Here is a 17,594-nt window from a genome sequence, read left to right on the forward strand (position 1 = left end):
TACATGGACCGGGCTCTGAATGAGGGTTAGGTGGACACAGAAGGTTGTCATTGCCGAGGAGACAGCCTGTGCAGCACAGAAATGGAAGAGGGCCCTGGGTATTGAGACCCACAACTGATTCTGTGTGGCTGAGTCTCAGTAGGGAGGCCTTCATAGAAGGATTAGGTGTTTCCAACTCTAGTGGGAGCCATGGGCATTCTTGGCTTGTATTGGGTTCTGTTTGAATTTGCCAAGTAGCTCTGGATGTTTTCTGCTAAGTTCATTTTATGGCTTAAAATTAAGGCCCATTTTTATGTGCTGCCTTGACACCTGTTGAAGCCCCAAGTGGCTGATGTGGCCAAGAGTGTATTCTTGGGTAAAGTATCCTAGCCAGCCATCCCTTTTCATCGAGAGGACCAGAGCACTTCCTGCTTCGGCCTTTGAAGTGGGCTTCACTTGTCTACCGGCCCATGGAGTTATTCACACAAGCCGTTCACATCATCCTGTGGGAACCACATGGTACCCCAACTCTTGATCTTGTGAGACTTGCATCTCACAGCCCCTGGTCGTTCACTCTTTTCTAGTATACAGCATTCACATGGCCCTGTAAGGTGTGTGGTGTCCTCCCCTCTGGGCTGTGAATATATGTAGTAAACTGCTGTTGATCTCATCTGTCCAGTGTCCGGTACTTTGTGTTTGGCCGTCCCCATAAGCCTAGGACAGGAGTTCTCAAACAAAAGTGACTTATAGGGAGGCCAAGGAGATGCCTGTGCCACGTGGCATTGTGCCACCAGTGTCCAGGAACATGAGGCTGTGCGTTCTGAAGAATACTTGGAGAGGGAGTATGTCTGAAGGTCCCAGGGCCCTAGGAATGACACTTACACGACAGACCATATCAGGGTGGAGGAGTAGCTTGACAGAAGTGGGTGCATTCATCCACCCAGGACCACAGCTCAGACATCTGTTCACCTGTGTGTTGTTGCTGATGATCAGACCTCATGACTCATGAGCCCACGAGTAACCAGCAGTGCAAGCTGTCCCAAGGCCTGGTTTGTTTCCTAGGTTGGAGGCTTGGGAGGAGGGTGATCTTGGGGTAGATGTGTACAGGAGGGATTGGGTACTCAGGAGAAGGGCTCTTGGTGGTTTCATCTGTCACCATCATGACAGGACACTGTGACTTTTGAAGACGTGGCTGTGTACCTGTCCCGGCAGGAGTGGGGTCTCCTTGATGAGTTTCAGAGACACTTCTACCACGATGTGATGCTGGAAAACTTTGAACTTACAGTCTTTCTGGGTAAGGCCCTCACACCACCCCTGTACCCTTAGATGTTCTCTGCTCTTCCCCTTTTTCCCAGGGGCTCGTCTGTCCTTCCTGTATCAGGATCATGGACACTGCTTCTTGCCCCAGCTCCCCAAGTATGTGCTGTGGCTGGTAAGGCTGAGGTATGTGCACTGCCCTCTCCTGCAGCAGTCCCAGCATGGGGTCAGGCATCTAGCAGTCACTGTAGTTGATTCTACTTCGCTTGCCCTCTTCTGGCCTGTGACTTTGTACAGATCCAAGGCACCAGAATACACCAGCGGCTACTTCTTTCCTCTAGCTGACATTTCTTCATGCCTGCTGTGCCAGGAATTGCTAACACTGACACGGTTACGGCTGTCTTGCGAGACACTCTTCTGAAGTTTTCTGTAATCGGTTTCACCCCCTGTGGTCTATCCCATGCTGAGTTGTGGCCCAGTACCGTCTGCTCTTTTGTAAGGTCTTTCCCTTCGTAGTTGCGTTACACAGGTGCCATGTATTTGCTCATCTGGGGAGGGTGGAGAACCTTTAAGCAGTTCACAAATGGCTGTTTAGCCACAGCAACATGGGTTCAGGGAGACCCTGATCTTGAGCGGGGTGCCTGGGTGAGGGTATAACACCGGGGCTGTGTTGAAACTGCAGCAAGAGTCTATGCTCTGTGATTGGTGTTTTGGTGCCGGCGAGTACTTCTCTTGTCTGCTGTTTCTTCCCCAGTCTCGATGCTTGGCCTCCTTGTCAGCTCTGCATGTCACTTCCGCTCTCACGTCCTGTGCGGGACCAATCTGTCCCTTTTGGGACTCTATGTCTTACCGACTTCCCTCGCTGCTCCCTTCTGCAGTGCTTCGCGGCATCGACCGCTCCGTATTGTGTCGTGAGGTGTGCGTGTGTCTTCAAATAGTACTTGACCATGAGCTGCTCTGTCGCGGTTGGAGTTTCTTGGTCCTGGACGTACCCTTCTTCATAGTGGTGACATGTCACTGGTAACAAGGGCCTGCTGAAGCTCTTTGCGGAGAAACCGGTTATAGACCCTGCTCTCCTGCACGTCACACGTCGTAGCCATGTCCCTCGCCGTTGGACCCCTTCCCCGTGTTCTGCTCTTTATTTCCTTGCAACAGAGCAGCTCTGTCCTCAGCCTGAGCCGATTCGGGTTCTGTAGACAATCCCTGGACTTGTCCTGAGTTTGTCAAACACATTCTTGTGCGTGGGCGGTCCCCCCAACCGCAGTAAGCATGGATCCTCCTCATTTGGTTCCTTTCAGGTGGTTGGTGTGGAGGAGACCACGAGGAGGAGCATTTCTGTAGGCGTGCCACAAGTGAGGACTCCAAGGCAGGTGTGTCTGCCCAGAAGGCCTGCTCCTAGGAGATACGAAGCCTCGTCTCGAGGGACGTTTTACACTTGGCTGCACCAGGGAGCACATACCACGCGGAGGCTGTACGCCCATGGGGCAGGTGGGCAGTGAATGTTTTATTGCAGACCTCCTGTGGCACCAGAAGCGGCACATTGGAGAGAAACACTTGCGGAGCAGAGTCTCATTTGTGAGGAGCTACAGGTTCTGTGTCCCAGAAGCGCTTTACCTACATGGCGAGGTGGGGCGCGTGGGTCGGGAAGGGCTTCAGGAATGACTTCTTGAGCAGCTCAGTGTCTCTTCGACGTAAGTCCCTCCCATTGTGGAGAAGCCCGAGAGAGTACCGAGTGTGCAGTGGCCTCACGTGGTATGAAGACTCATTCGAAACGGAGGACGCATGAAAGCTTTCAAGAACAGATACACATCTGTCCAACACCAGAGACCGCTCTAGAGGAAGACCTTCCATGTGTGGTGCGTGTTCCATGTGTGGAAGTCTTGCAGCAGAAGGCACCGCCTCAGTCACCATTGGAGAGGTCACACTGGAAGAGGGCCTCAGGGGTGCAGGGAACGGGGGAGATTATTTAGCAAGGTCAACCTCACTGAGCATCACAGAGGTTACACTGGACAAAGGCCTTGTTTGTGCAGGGAATGTGGGCACCTCTTTACTTACAGATCCAGTCTCTTGAACCTGAGGTTTCATACTGAATCCAGGCCTCACGGGTGCGGGGAATGGGGGAAATCTTGTAGCCAGAGTTCTGTGCTCCTTCAGCGTCAGAATTCATGCTGGAGAAGGCCTTTTGAGGACGGGGAATGTGGGAAATCCTTTAACTGAAGCTCTGTGCTCCTTCAGCATCAGAGAGCTCACACTGGCTGGAGGCTTCCTGCGTGTGCGGAGTACTCAGGTGGACGCCCCGTCTCACTGAGCACCCAGAAAGTCACATGGGAAACTTAGGTCATTACCGTAGATGTGCAGGGGATGTGCGATCTCTGTACTGCTGAGAACCCTGGAGGTGGTCCCTTGTGAGGGATCTAAATTCCACCTGAATTTAAACTCCTACATCTGAACAGCCACCAAATTCCAGGTATGTGCGAGGTATGTTTTCTTTTTTCATTAAAAAAAAAAAAAACCTTTTAATGTTTATTTTATTTTTGAGAGAGAGAGAGTACAAGCAGGGGAGGGACAGAGAGGGAGGCAGACACAGAATCTGAAGCAGGCTCGAGGCTCTGAACTGTCAGCACAGAGCCTGATGTGGAGCTCGAACTCAATGTGGGGCTCAAACTCCCCAACCGTGAGGCCGTGACCAGAGCCGTAGTCAGATGCTTAAATGACTGAGCCACCCAGGTACCTCTGGGAGAGGTATGTTTTAAAATCTGCCTTTGCCAGATTTATGCCCCCCAGTTCTGTTGCTGAAGCTGTTCTACGTCTACCCTGTGGAAGGTGCCCGTGGTATGTATCACTCACTAACTACATTGTGTTCAGGGAAGGAGCACTTTCCTGTTGGTGGAAGGGTGTCTGAGAAGCCTGAGCTTTCATTCCTTTCTCATTTCCTTCTCTCTGATGATTTAGGCCATGGATCTGATCCAGTTTGGGCCTGGAAGACTCTGCTCATGACTTGAAAACAGACTTCCTTTTTCAGGGATGTTATTGGTCTCACATGACTTTTTTTTTTTTAATGCTTATTTATTTATTTAAATCATTTATTATTATTATTATTATTATTTACATCCAAGTTAGTTAGCATATAGTGCAACAGTGATTTCAGTAGATTCCTTAATGCCCCTTACCCATTTAACCCATCCCCTCTCCCACAACCCCTCCAGTAACCCTCTGTTTGTTCTCCATATTTAAGAGTCTCTTCTGTTTTGTCCCCCTCCCTGGTTTTATATTATTTTTGCTTCCCTTCCCTTGTGTTCATCTGTTCTGTGTTTTAAAGTCCTCATATGAATGAAGTCATATGATGTTTGTCTTTCTCTGACTAATTTCATTTAGCATAATACCCTCTAGTTCCATCCACGTAGTTGCAAATGGCAAGATTTCATTCCTTTCTGATTGCCGAGTAATACTCCATTGTATATAAATACTATATCTTCTTTGTTCACTCATCTGTCAATGGATATGTGGGCTCTTTCCATACTTTGGCTATAGCACTGCTATAAACATTGGGGTGCATGTGTCCCTTCGAAACAGCATACCTGTATCCCTTGGATAAATACCTAGTAGTGCAACTGCTGGGTCGTAGGGTAGTTCTATTTTTAATTTTTTGAGGAACCTCCATACTGTTTTGCAGAGTGGCTGCACCAGTTTGCATTCCCACCAGCAGTGCAAAAGAGATCCTCTTTCTCCTTTCCAACATCTTTTGTTGCCTGAGTTGTTAATATTAGCCACTCTGATAGGTATGAGGTGGTTTCTCATGGTGGTTTTGCTTTGTATTTCCCTGATGATGAGTGATGTTGAGCATTTTTTCATGTGTTGGTTGGCCATCTGGATGTCTTCTTTGGAGAAGTGTCTACTCATGTCTTTTGCCCATTTCGTCACTGGATTATTTGGTTTTTGGGTGTTGAGTGTGATAAGTTCTTTATAGATTTTGGATACTAACCCTTTATCTGATATGTTATTTGCAAATATCTTCTCCCATTCTGTCAGTTGCCTTCTAGTTTTGCTGAATGTTTCCTTCACTATGTAGAAGTTTTTTATTTTGATGAGGTCCCAATAGTTCATTTTTGCTTTGGTTTCCTTGGCCTCTGAAGACGTGTTGAGTAAGAAGTTGCTGCGGCCAAGATTAAAGAGGTTTTTGCCTGCTTTCTCCTCAAGGATTTTGATGGCTTCCTGTCTTCCATTTAGGTCTTCCATCCATTTTGAGTTTATTTTTGTGTATGGTGTAAGAAACTGGTCCAGGTTCATTCTTCTGCATGTCGCTGTCCAGTTTTCCCAGTACCACTTGCTGAAGAGACTGTCTTTAATCCATTGGATATTCTTTCCTGCTTTGTCAAAGATTAGTTGGCCATATGTTTGTATGTCCATTTCTGGGTTCTCTGTTCTGTTCCATTGGTCTGAATGTCTGTTTTTGTGCCAGTGTTTGTTTATTTTTGGGAAAGAGAGCGAGTGCATGTGCATAAACTGGGGAGAGGCAGTGAAAGGGAGGGGGACAGTATCTGAAGAGGGCCATGTGCTGACAGCAGAGAGCCTACACAGGGCTCGAACTCAGGAACTGTGAGATCGTGACCTGAGCTGAAGTCAGTTGCTCAACCAATTGACCCACCCACGTGTCCCCTTCATGTGGCTCTTGTGATGGAATTTTCCAGCCTCCAAAGCACAAACCTGGGAACAGCCTGCCTTCCACTGTTCTGGTTTGTGTGATGAAGGCCTTATTTCAGGCACCTTTAATCTTGGGGGTTCCAGTCCCTGTGTTTGTGGCGGCTTGAAAACAACCTTTTGAGCTGTTCTGCTGAGAACAGTTGAGTTGTGCTAGCATGAAGGTGTGACCGGCTTTTGTTGGGATTCCAAATTTGGTGCACCTCAGATGGGATATTACAGCAGAATATGTGTAGCTCTCTCATTTTGGCCTAGTTTGTGTTGCTGCTCTTAGCCTCCCGGAAAGACTGCAGGGCCTTATGGTCCTTATATGTAGCTTCGATGTTGTGGTGTTTTGTCGGTTCAGAGGTCAGCCTGAGGAAGAGACCATTGTGGCGACGTCTGGTGTTTGTGGGAGTAACAGAGTATTCTGTTACTCATTCATAGGGGATGTTGCGCTTTGCTCAGCACTGGTAAGGGAAATCTGTTCCACAGATTCCTGCAAAGGAGCATGTGCCCTGGTGTCCAGAATTCTTTTTTTTTTTTTTCAACGTTTTTTGTTTTTTTTTTTTTATTTTTGGGACAGAGAGAGACAGAGCATGAACGGGGGAGGGGCAGAGAGAGAGGGAGACACAGAATCGGAAACAGGCTCCAGGCTCCGAGCCATCCGCCCAGAGCCTGACGCGGGGCTCGAACTCACAGACCGCGAGATCGTGACCTGAGCTGAAGTCGGACGCCCAACTGACTGCGCCACCCAGGCGCCCCCAGAATTCTTTAGGTTAGTGGTACCAGTTGAAAGATTATAGGGGGATGGGGCTCCTGGTGACTCAGTTGGTTAAATATCTGACTCTTGATTTCAGCTCAGGTCGTGATCTCACGGTTGTGGGATATAGCCCCACATCGGGCTCTGCACAGACACCGTGGAGCCTGCTTGGGATTCTCTCTCTCTCTCAAAATAAGTAAATAAACATTTTAAAGAAAAATTATAGGGGTACTCATAATTATTATAAAAGACTGGACTTCTAGGGAGTGAGGAGACTACAACAGACTGGTTGGATTGTGCCTCTTCTAAAAGGGCGTCCACGACGTTTAGTTCCTGTGGCTGTGAAGGATGAGAATCCGAAATTCTCAGGATTTCCAGAAGAGTATATCTTGTGTAGCTGAGGACCTGTCAGAAAGAATAATCTGAAGGTTTTACGAATCTTACAGCTCTTTTTGGGCTATCTCAAGGCTGTTGCTGTGCAGGGAGGAAAACTGGGAGCAGGGAGGGGTAGAGAGCAAGGAGATGTCTTGGTCAGTGATATGGCCTTTTTGCCTCAGACTGCAGTCCTTTTGAGTCAAGTGGAAATGGCTTTCATTGCTCCCCAATATTTGTTATCACTGAGGAGGGCATCCACTCCTGGGGCATGAGGAGAGATGGTGGAGTGGATATTGGAGGATTTTACAAAATAGTAGGAAGTCCAGATTTTTATTTCAAACCATGTTTCTAAAGCTTTGATAAGGTGTAGATGGCATGCAGTAAACCGTACAACTAAATAACCCAGGAAACCCCTCACAGTCATGATAATGGACCTGCCCATCACGCCCATATCTATAATGATGCCTTTCTCTCTCTCTCCCCACCTCTCCCTCTCTTTCTCTCTCTCTCCCTCTCTTTCTCTCTCTCTCCCTCTCTTTCTCTCTCTCTCCCTCTCTTTCTCTCTCTCTCCCTCTCTTTCTCTCTCTCTCCCTCTCTTTCTCTCTCTCTCCCTCTCTTTATCTCTCTCTCGCCTGCCTGCCTGTCAGGCAACCATTGGTTTACTTTCCTTTATAACAGATTAATTTGCATTGTCTGGAATTCTACATGATTGAAGTAATACATTGTTTACCCTTTTTCTTTTACTGCCATGGATGCCCTCTGCAGAATGTTTATTTTCAGATTCAGCAATGATACTTACATGATAGTTCATTATTTTTATATTACTGAGAGTATGATGTTCTATGAACTACCACTATTTGTATTTTCATTCATCTCTTTATGGATATTGACTTCTTTCCAGTTTGGGTGGTTACAAATAAAATTGCTAGACATTTTAATACAATTCTTTATGTGGCTGTGTTTCATTTCTCTTGTGTTAGTACTTCAGAGTGCAGTGCTGGAGTCACAGGCTAGGTGAATGTCTTAGCTTTTTAAGAAATGTCAGAACTGGTCTAAAATGGTTCTCTCAGGGTGCCTGGGTGGCTCAGTTGGTTGAGCATTGGTCATGATCTTGCGGTTCATGGGACTGCGTCGGACTCTGTGCTGACAGTTCAGAGCCTGGAGCCTTGCTTCCGATTCTGTGTCTCCCTCTCTCTCTCTGCCCTTCCCCTGCTTGTGCTCTGTCTCTGTCTCTCTCTCACACAATAACCATTAAAAAAATAGTTCTCTCTACTAGCGGTGTATGAGAGTTCTGGTTCCTCTATATCCTTGCCAGTAGTAGATACAGTTTTTAAAAATTTTGACCCCTTTAATGAATATTTAGCAGTATTTCACTGTGGTTTTAGGTGAATTTCCCTGATGTTTCATGATGTTGAACATTTTTTCATTTGTATATTTGCCAGATACATGTCGTCTTTGGTATAATGTTGGTTCATATCTTTTACCTGCTTTTTTTAAAAAAAGGTTAGAGGTACCTGGGTGGCTCAGTCAGTTGAGTGTCCCACTTCAGCTTAGGACATGATCTCATGGTTTGTGGGTTCGAGCCCCATGTCCAGGTCTGTGCTGACAGCTCGGAGCATGAAGGCTGCTTCGGATTCTGTGTCTTCCTCTCTTTCTGCCCCTCTCCTGCTCATGCTCTGTCTCTCTCTCTCTCTTGAAACAAATGAAAACATAACATACTAAAACATATTGGATGCAGGGAAAGCAGTTACACAGAAAGATTATAGATCTAAATGCCTACATTAAGATAAAAGATGGATCTCAAATAAACAGCCTTACTTTACACTGCCAGGAATTAGAAGAATAAGCCCCAAATTAGCTGAAGAAATAAATGGTAAAGATTAGAGCAGAAATAAATGAAATAGAGACTAGAAAAACAACAGAAATGATCAATGAAACGAATAATTTTTTTAAATATTTATTTATTTTGAGAGAGAGGGAGCAGGGGAGGGGCAGAGAGAGTGGGAGAGAGAGAATCCCGAGCAGGCTCTGTGCTGTCAGTGCAAATCCCATTGTGGGGCTCAATCTCACCATGGGATCACGACCTGAGGCGAATCAAGAGCTGAACACTTAACCGACTTAGCCACCCAGGTGCCCCTCCTTTTTTTTTTTAATGTTTATTTATTTATTTTGAGAGAGAGGAATTGTTTTAAGAAAAGCAAAATTGACAAAACTAGGTAGATTAGCGGAGATAAAAAACAGGATCGAATTAAAATTATATAAAAAGTGGAGGCTTTGCAGCTAATACCACAGAAATAAAAGGATCACAAGACTACTGTGAGCAAGTATAGAGCACTGAGTAAGAAGATGAAAGCAGTGGGGCGCCTGGGTGGCTCAGTCGGTTAAGCGTCCGACTTCGGCTCAGGTCACGATCTCACGGTCCGTGAGTTCGAGCCCCGCGTCGGGCTCTGTGCTGACAGCTCAGAGCCTGGAGCCCGTTTCAGATTCTGTGTCTCCCTCTCTCTCTGCCCCTCCCTTGTTCATGCTCTGTCTCTCTCTGTCTCAAAAATAAATAAACGTTAAAAAGAAAATTAAAAAAAAAAAAAAAAGACGAAAGCAGTAAGGTTTGGGGTTTTGAGCTCCATTTGGTGACAGCAATGACTGAAAAACTGCCCTTGTGCCCTAGATGAGAGCTGTTGAAATTCTAGTTACAGGGAGAAAACCAAACACTCACATATTTTTCGGAATCTGGGAAGAGAGCTCTCCACGTCACAAATGACGTGTGTGTTCTTGTACATTCTGTCAAGACAGTTCCACGGTCCCTTTGGTGTTAGGTTTTGTTTCATTTGAAACAGTATTTCTTCTCTCAAACACGGAAGTCCTACAAGATTTTTAATTCATAATTCATGACCACTTACCCATTTGTAACACAAATGAACTCATAGCAAACCATTTGCCTCATCCCTGGAATCCAGTCACTCAGACCACAAATAGGATTTAAAAGGTTTCCCTAAAGCACAGACGTTTGTGAGTAGGAGGAATGCAAAGAACAAAGGGGTTGAGAGACAGGATGAGCTTAGATGAAAGCTGCTTACGTAAGGAAAAACATCTTAGGGAAACATTTGAATTTTGAAACTCATAAAATCACTTAAAACCTTTGCTCTCTGAAGTAACTCAGTCTTTTCCTGAAATTCATGTTTTCTCCCTTTAAGGGGGGAGGGAAGATTTTTCTCTTTTGCAGGTCACAGGGTTTTTTCCTATGGAAGCACAATCCTGATTTCTTCAGCGTGTTCTCAGCCAGCTACAGAAGCATTCATCATAATCCAGGTGGTGTCATGAGATGTGGAGCCTCTGCCTGGACTGGGAGCTTCCCACGCACTGTGCATCTTCCCTTCGTCTGTGAGAGTACGTGACAGACACGGCCGTGGCTCTGCAGCGGGAACAGGCAACGTGAAGTTTCCAAAAGGCAGACGGAACAGCAGACGGAAGACAGATGCAATCTGATTGCACTGTAAAGATGAGGTTTCATAACTACATCAAAACTACACTCCATTCTTGAGGATTCTACCAAATCATATGAAAAACAAAAGATGTCCGACATCTAGGAGCGGTCCTAAATTCAACTCCATAACATTTCGTCTTCATTTGTCAGGAATAAAGCCATATGAAGAATATTCCAAGTCTGAGGAGCCTTTCCAGATGGCTCATCGTTCTCCTGTGTCCCGGTTTCTGGAAGTTTAGTACACTTTTACAAGTGGATACATTTAGTAAGTTACGCGTGGCCAGGTGTGATCTTGGATCAGAGAGCTAGAGAACAGACACATAGGGTAAAGCAAGAGAGAGTGATACAGCAGACAGAGGTGAGAGAAGAGGGAGGGGAAGAGAGAACAAGAGATGAATCATGTTAGAAGCCAAAGATTAAAAAAACATCAGAAAGTGGCACAGTTCTAGGAAAATGGGACAGGTGGGACAGTATAAGTCTTCAGTAGTGACGAAAAGGACTGTGTGTCAGGAACTGAATGAAAGTACGTTTTCTAACAATTGAAATGGACTTAAAAGGAGACAAATCAATACAGAATTCTGATAAAGATTTATTTTGCTGAGCCAGCAAAGTGTCTCCTTGCCCCTATGTAAAAAGAATTGGTAGGAACAGTTTTCGGAAGCACAGTGGATTCGCAAAGGAAAGCATGCATTCAGACAGCAGTTACAGGAGTGCCCTGGGATGCTGTGCTGCTTGTTGGGGTATTCCTTTCTGAGTCCTAGTCTCTGTTGGGTTCTGAGCCTGGCACTCCCCCTCTCATCGGGATAACGTCCAAGCTTCTGTTGTTAGAGAACAGATGGTACAGCTGTGCATTAAAGGTCTGTATGTATGTGACTAGGACCCTTTCCCATCTTCTAGAATCATGTGCTAATGTCCTGAAACTCAGATTCATAATACAGTTGGATGATAATTCATCATCGATCAGTTTCTAGAATCTAGAATTACTTTCAAGGTTCTGAATAACTGTCAGGAGCTAAGAATAAGCAGTGAAGACTTTTGCCCTCACAGCCTACAATCTAACGTATGTAGAGAGTGCCTAAAATTTTTTTCTCAAGTAACTAGCTGCAGGACATTTTTATTATAAACCTATTTTTCATATCGACTTTCACGTAGAGATCAAAGGGGAAAGAAGAGCTACTGACACTCATGTATTCCATGCCCCTAAATGTGTACGTTTCCCCATTTAAATGTGTAAAAGCTTTTAATTAAAACTGTGATGATCTCTTTAATTTTTAAATAAACTTATTTTTTACAGTTTATTTATTTATTTTGAGAGAGAGGGAGAGAGAATCCCAAGCAAGCTCCACACTGTCAGCATGAAGCCCGATCTCACAAACTGTGAGATAATGACCTGAGCCAAAATCAAAAGTCATTCGTCCAACCGACTGAGCCACCCAGGCATCCCATCAAAATAAACTTACCTGGTTTTTTTTTTTTAATTTTTAATGTTTGCTTTTGAGAGAGAGACAGTGTAAACATGAGAGGGGCAGAGAGAGAGACAGACAGAATCTGAAGCCAGCCTCCTGGATCTGAGCTGTTAGCACAGAGCCCAATGCGAAGCTAGAACCCACAAACTGCCAGATCGTGACCTGAGCCAAAGTTGGACACTTAACCAACTGAATCACCCAGGCACCCCTAAAATAAATTTATTTTAGAGCAGTTTTAGGTTCAAGACAAAATAGAGCAGAAAGTTCAAGGAGTTCCTATATACTGCCTGCCTGTCCCCAGATGCACAGCCTCCTGACTATGAACATTCAATATTAGCGATGTCCATTTGTTACAATCAATGAACCTAAACTGACACATCATTATTACCCGAAGTTCATAGTTCATTTTTTTTTTCATAGTTTAAGTTAGAGTTTGCTTTTGGTGGTGTACATTGTATGGATTTGGTGCATGTGTAATGATACGTATCCATCATCATAATATATGGAATAATTTTACTGCCCTGACAGTCCTTCATGCTCTGCATATTCATCCACCCCGTGCCTTAACCCCTGGAAACCACTGATCTTTTTACTATCTCCAAAGTTTTGCCTTTTCCTAAATGCTATATAATTGGAATCACACAGTATGTAGCCTTTTCAGATTATTTTCTTTCACTTAGTAATGTATTTTTTTGGTTCCTGTGTGTCTTTTTCATGGCTTGAAAGTTCATTTCTTTCTAGTGCTGAATGATATTCCATTGTATGAATGTACTAGGGTTTATGTATCCATTCATCTATTAAAGCAAATCCTGGTTGCCTCTCATTTTGGCAACTATGAATAAAGCTACTATGAACATCTGTGTGCAGGTTTTTGTGTGCATGTGTTTTCAACCCATATGAGTAAATACGAAGGAGTGTGATTACTGGATTGTGTGGTAAGAGTATGTTTGGTTTTGTTAGATACTGTCAGACTGTATCCCAAAGTGTCTTATGCAACTGTTCACTCCTACCAGAAGTGAATGAGAGTTCCTGCTGCTCCACATTCTCACCAGCATTTGATGTTGTCAGGGTTTGGGATATTGGCAATTGTGTTACGTGTGTAGTAGTATCTCACTCTTAATTTGCTATTTCTTAATGACGTGATGTTGAACATCATTTCATATGCTCGGTAGTGATATATGTATCTTCTTTGGTGAGCTGTCTGTTAAGGTCTTTTGCCCATTTTTTAAATGGTATTTTTTGCCCATTTTTAAATCAAGTGTTTTACTGTAGGGTTTTAAGAGTTCTTTGTATATATTTGATAACAGTCTTTGATTAGATGTGTCCTTTGCAGATGTTGTTTTCTGGTCTGTGGCTTGTCTTCTATTCTCTTGACATTGTCTTTTGCTGAGCAGAAGTTTTGAATTGTAATGGAGCCCAGCTTATCAATTATTTCTATAATGTATTGTGCCTTTAGTTTTGTATTGAAAAAGTTATCACTATCCCCAAGGTTATCTAAGTTTTTTCCTATGTTATCTTCTAGGAATTTTATAGTCGTTGTTGTTGTTATGCATTCAGGTATGTTATCCACTTTGAGTTCATTTTTGTGAAGGGAATAAAGACTATGTTTAGTTTGTTTGTTTGTTTGTTTGTTTTGCATCTGGATGTTCAGTTGTTCCAGCGTATTTGTTGAAAAGGAAAAGATTATCTGTGTTCCATTGCATTGCATTTGTTACTCTGTCAAAGATCATTTGACCATAGGTCTATTTCTCAGCTCACTATTCTGTTCCATTAATCTTTTTATCGATTCTTTGGCCAGCAACACACTGTCTTGATCACTGTTGCTTTAATTTTTTTTAATGTTTATTTTTGAGAGAGACGGAGGTTGAATGGGGGAGGGGCAGAGAGAGAGGGAGACACAGAGTCTGAAGCTGGCTCCAGGCTCGGAGCTGTCAGCAGAGAGCCCAGCGTGGGGTTCAGACCCATGAACTGTGAGATCATGACCTGAGCTGAAGGAAGTTGGCCATTTAACCGACTGAGCCACCCAGGCGTCCCCTGTCACTGTTGCTGTAGTAATCTTGAAGTTGGGTAGTGTCAGTCTTCGACTTTGTTCTTTTTCTTGAATATTGAATTAATTAGCTACTTTGGTTCATTTGCTTCTCCATACAAACTTTAGAATCAGTTTGTCGATATCCACAAAATAACTTGCTGGGATTTTTACTAAGAGTGTATTGAATATGTAGATAAATTTGAGAAAAACTGACATCTAGACAATATTGAGTCTTCTTGTTCATGAACCTGGTATGTCTCTCCATTTATTTAGTTCTGGATTCTGTATCTGTGTCTTCTCCGCGGAGTCCTACCCAGACAGGCGTGCTCTGAAACCTCAGGCTGGCCGCCCTTAAACCTCAGCCCCAGAGGCTAGCATCAGAGGTCAGGTGCAGGTGGCCGCCACCAGCCGCTGCATCCCGGCTTCCTCCTACAGAGGCAGTGTCCTCGCCTCAGGCTCAGAAGCCGGGGCCTCACTTCCTCCTACTCCAAAAGGTGATGCCCCACCTGTGGCAACCAAGCAGTGCTGTTGCCTCTCTTGCACATGTGTTCATGCAATCTTGGGGACCTGCCCTTGGGTCAGGAGACTCTGCATCAGGAATCTCAGGTGAACCTGAGCCCTGGGACATGGTTGCCAGCCTCTAGGCCTTCATGCCCTCGTTACTTGGTCTGGTTTTTCTTCCCATGGGGAGCTGCAGAGGGGCTTGACCAGCCCTTGGAGGACTCTCCTCACAGAGGAGTTTTCTTTGGCCTTAGAGAAGGGGTCCTGCCGGGACCGGGAGGTGACGGATAGCCACAAGCCCTGCTTCCTCACAGCAGCTGGCCGGGTTTAGTACATGCAGTGCACAAAATGCGTAACAGTCTTTAAAAGAAGGCAGCTTTAGGGGTGCCTGGGGGGGTGGGGCTCAGGCAGTTAGGCGTCCGACTTCAGCTTAGGTCATCATTTCATGGTTCAGGAGTTTGAGACCCGCATCCAGCTCTGTGCTGACAGCTAGGAGCCTGAAGCCTGCTTCGGATTCTGTGTCTCCCTCTCTGCCCCTCCCTTGCTCACACTCTGTCTCTCTAAAAATAAATAAACATTTAAAAAATTTTATGAAAAAATTAAAAGCAGGCAGCTTTCAGTCTACAAGATTTCAAGAGAGGGAATTAATGGGTGTAAAATGAGAAAGTAGCTTTAGGTTGTCCAAGATGTATTAAGTGAGAAAATCAAAACATGGGTCAGTGTACAAAGTCTGACTTAATTTTTCCTAAAAAAACAGTTGATACAGGCATACATTTGAACACAGACACACACGTGCAGATACAATTCTGAAAAGATAATACTCTACTGCACGTGTTTTTCTCCAAGAGGGAGAACTGTCATAGACTTTTCACATGCTATTTTATAATTGTATATAATGTTTTGTATTAGGGAAAGTAACCTGTACTGATCTCTTCTTCTCCCCCTCTCCCTCCTCCTTTTCAAAAATCCTGCAGATTTAGAGAGGACTCCAATTACTGTGAGAAACACGACCTGAAAATCACAACAGTACAGTGGAATGTTATCAAATGTATCAGAATCACCTGGAAAATTGTTAAACCACAAATTCTAGGTCCTGATCCCCAGAATCTCTATTTCACTAGGTTAGTTTCTGAAATGAGGATGAGCTTTTCTTTCTTTCTTTTTTTTTATGTTTATTTATTTATTTTGGGAGAGAGAAAGCAGGGAAAGTACAGGGAGAGGGAGAGAGCGAGAATCCCAAGAAGCCTCTGTGCTGTCAGTGCAGAGCCCAATGTGGGGCTCAAACCCACAAAACATGAGATCATGACCTGAGCTGAAACCAAGAGTCGGACGCTTAACCGACTGAGCCCCCCAGGAGCCCTGAGAATGAGCATTTCTAACAAGTCACCAGGTGACACTGATGGTGAAGGTCTAGGAATCAAACTTGAAAAACAGGGTTCTGTGAAAAATGAGGCTGCCTAGTTCCAGGCCTTCGAGTCCACCACCATGAAGAAATGCAGGCTCCCAGAAGCAGAGCCAAGGTTTCTCACATACATCCCCTGAGCATCTGTGCATGAGCAAGTCAGGCTAATGGCCTACTTGGCTAGAGTCCTTCACTGTGGAGCCCTCTGAGTGCTTTATCCACCAAAGCTATCTAACCACCTGTGTATTTTGCCTAGAGCTTATTCCAAAAATGCCCACCCAGTTATCCCTCATATATTATCCTTCAAGTTTTTGCTCAATGACCCTCCAGAGAGGCCCGCCTTACTGCTCTATGTAATACACATACCATACTTCTAAGCACATTCACCTTATGTTCTTCTTGTACCTACCACATTCTAACATGCCGTATGATTTAGTATTTCTTCTTTCATGATTTCTGTGACCTCCTTGTATATAATATAGCCCGCAGGAGGACAGAAATCTTTTGTCCCTTTTGTATCCTAATGTCTCCTATGCGTGTACAATAAGTTCTTGAAGCCAAATACTCATTGATCATTTGTTAGAACAGAGAAAAAACAAGACACTTTAGCTTCCCTTTATAGTTTTACAGTTCTGCCTATTCCTCATGTGCCTGTTAGCTTTCCCTGAATGCCAATATCGCTTCATTTCAAGAATGAGTAAGAATCAAATTTTGGAGACAAAGTCTTCAGAATGATTGTTACAGTCACATGCTCAGCTTAATTGTATTTCTTCTCAGACAACACTGATATAATTTCTCTGAGATCTTTTTACCATCCGCTGATATTTCCATTAATATCACAGTTCTCACACAAATTCTGAATCATTACATAGCCACTATTAATAGCTTTCTGTAATTTGCATTTTACAACTGTTTTTCTCAGATAATGTCAATTCCTCATGCAGAATATTCCCTGTAATCATAGGGGAAATGGTAACCACTTTCCAGTAGTGAGATGAAATCATGGATTTAAGTTGCTCCCTACATTTTGAAGTTCACAACACCCTTTTCATACATGCTACACCTGTGAACACAAGCCACTGAAGCTATCAAAGTAGCAGGTTCTTCACAGTTCTATTTTTGAGACTATTTTCATTTTTGAAAATGACTTTCAGGCTATCCAAAAAGATTATTAAATAGATTTTAAAAAAGAGGTAAACATGTCGCTCACTAGGTTGGATACAGTAATTTACAGTCAAGGGAGACATTTTCTGTAGTAATTACAGAGCTCACCTTTTATTCCTGCTTCAGGGTAGCCCAGCCTCCCTCTACAATATTTCCTGTCATGACGCAACCTGTTTTTTCTCTTGTCCCTAATCAAACATAGACCGATACAACGACTCTTCATACACTGCACAGTATACGGATTTGAACTGCAACGTGACATGTTAGCTTCTGCTACCAGTGGACACATTTTGTCTGAATGACTACGGATAAGTGCATTTGGATCCGTAGCCTCTGGGAGCAAACTGAACTTCACGAAGTCCGAAGTTAACACTTTTCCAAACGCTTGGGTGAACAGCTGCAGACAACACACAACACGCCCCAGAAACTTGAGTTCTGCTCCTTGAGGAAGGGACAAAGACCCTTCTACTCCCTTGGACTCGCAGACTCCATCCCCCAGG

General features: G+C 44.3%; 1 long non-coding RNA gene across 2 annotated transcripts; it reads left to right on the forward strand.

Annotated features, from left to right (window-relative positions):
* Positions 1-344: 344 nt before the first annotated feature.
* Positions 345-11,837, forward strand: LOC107180747. Of its 2 annotated transcripts, none has more exons than XR_001511501.2 (3): positions 345-1,422; positions 2,535-3,703; positions 10,243-11,837. It is a non-coding gene; the product is annotated as an uncharacterized LOC107180747 (long non-coding RNA). The 2 variants fall into 2 exon arrangements; XR_006212013.1 differs by having other exon boundaries at positions 345-1,273.
* Positions 11,838-17,594: the final 5,757 nt, after the last annotated feature.

Source organism: Panthera tigris, chromosome E2, assembly GCF_018350195.1.
Source record: "Panthera tigris isolate Pti1 chromosome E2, P.tigris_Pti1_mat1.1, whole genome shotgun sequence".
NCBI classification, from domain to species: domain Eukaryota; kingdom Metazoa; phylum Chordata; class Mammalia; order Carnivora; family Felidae; genus Panthera; species Panthera tigris.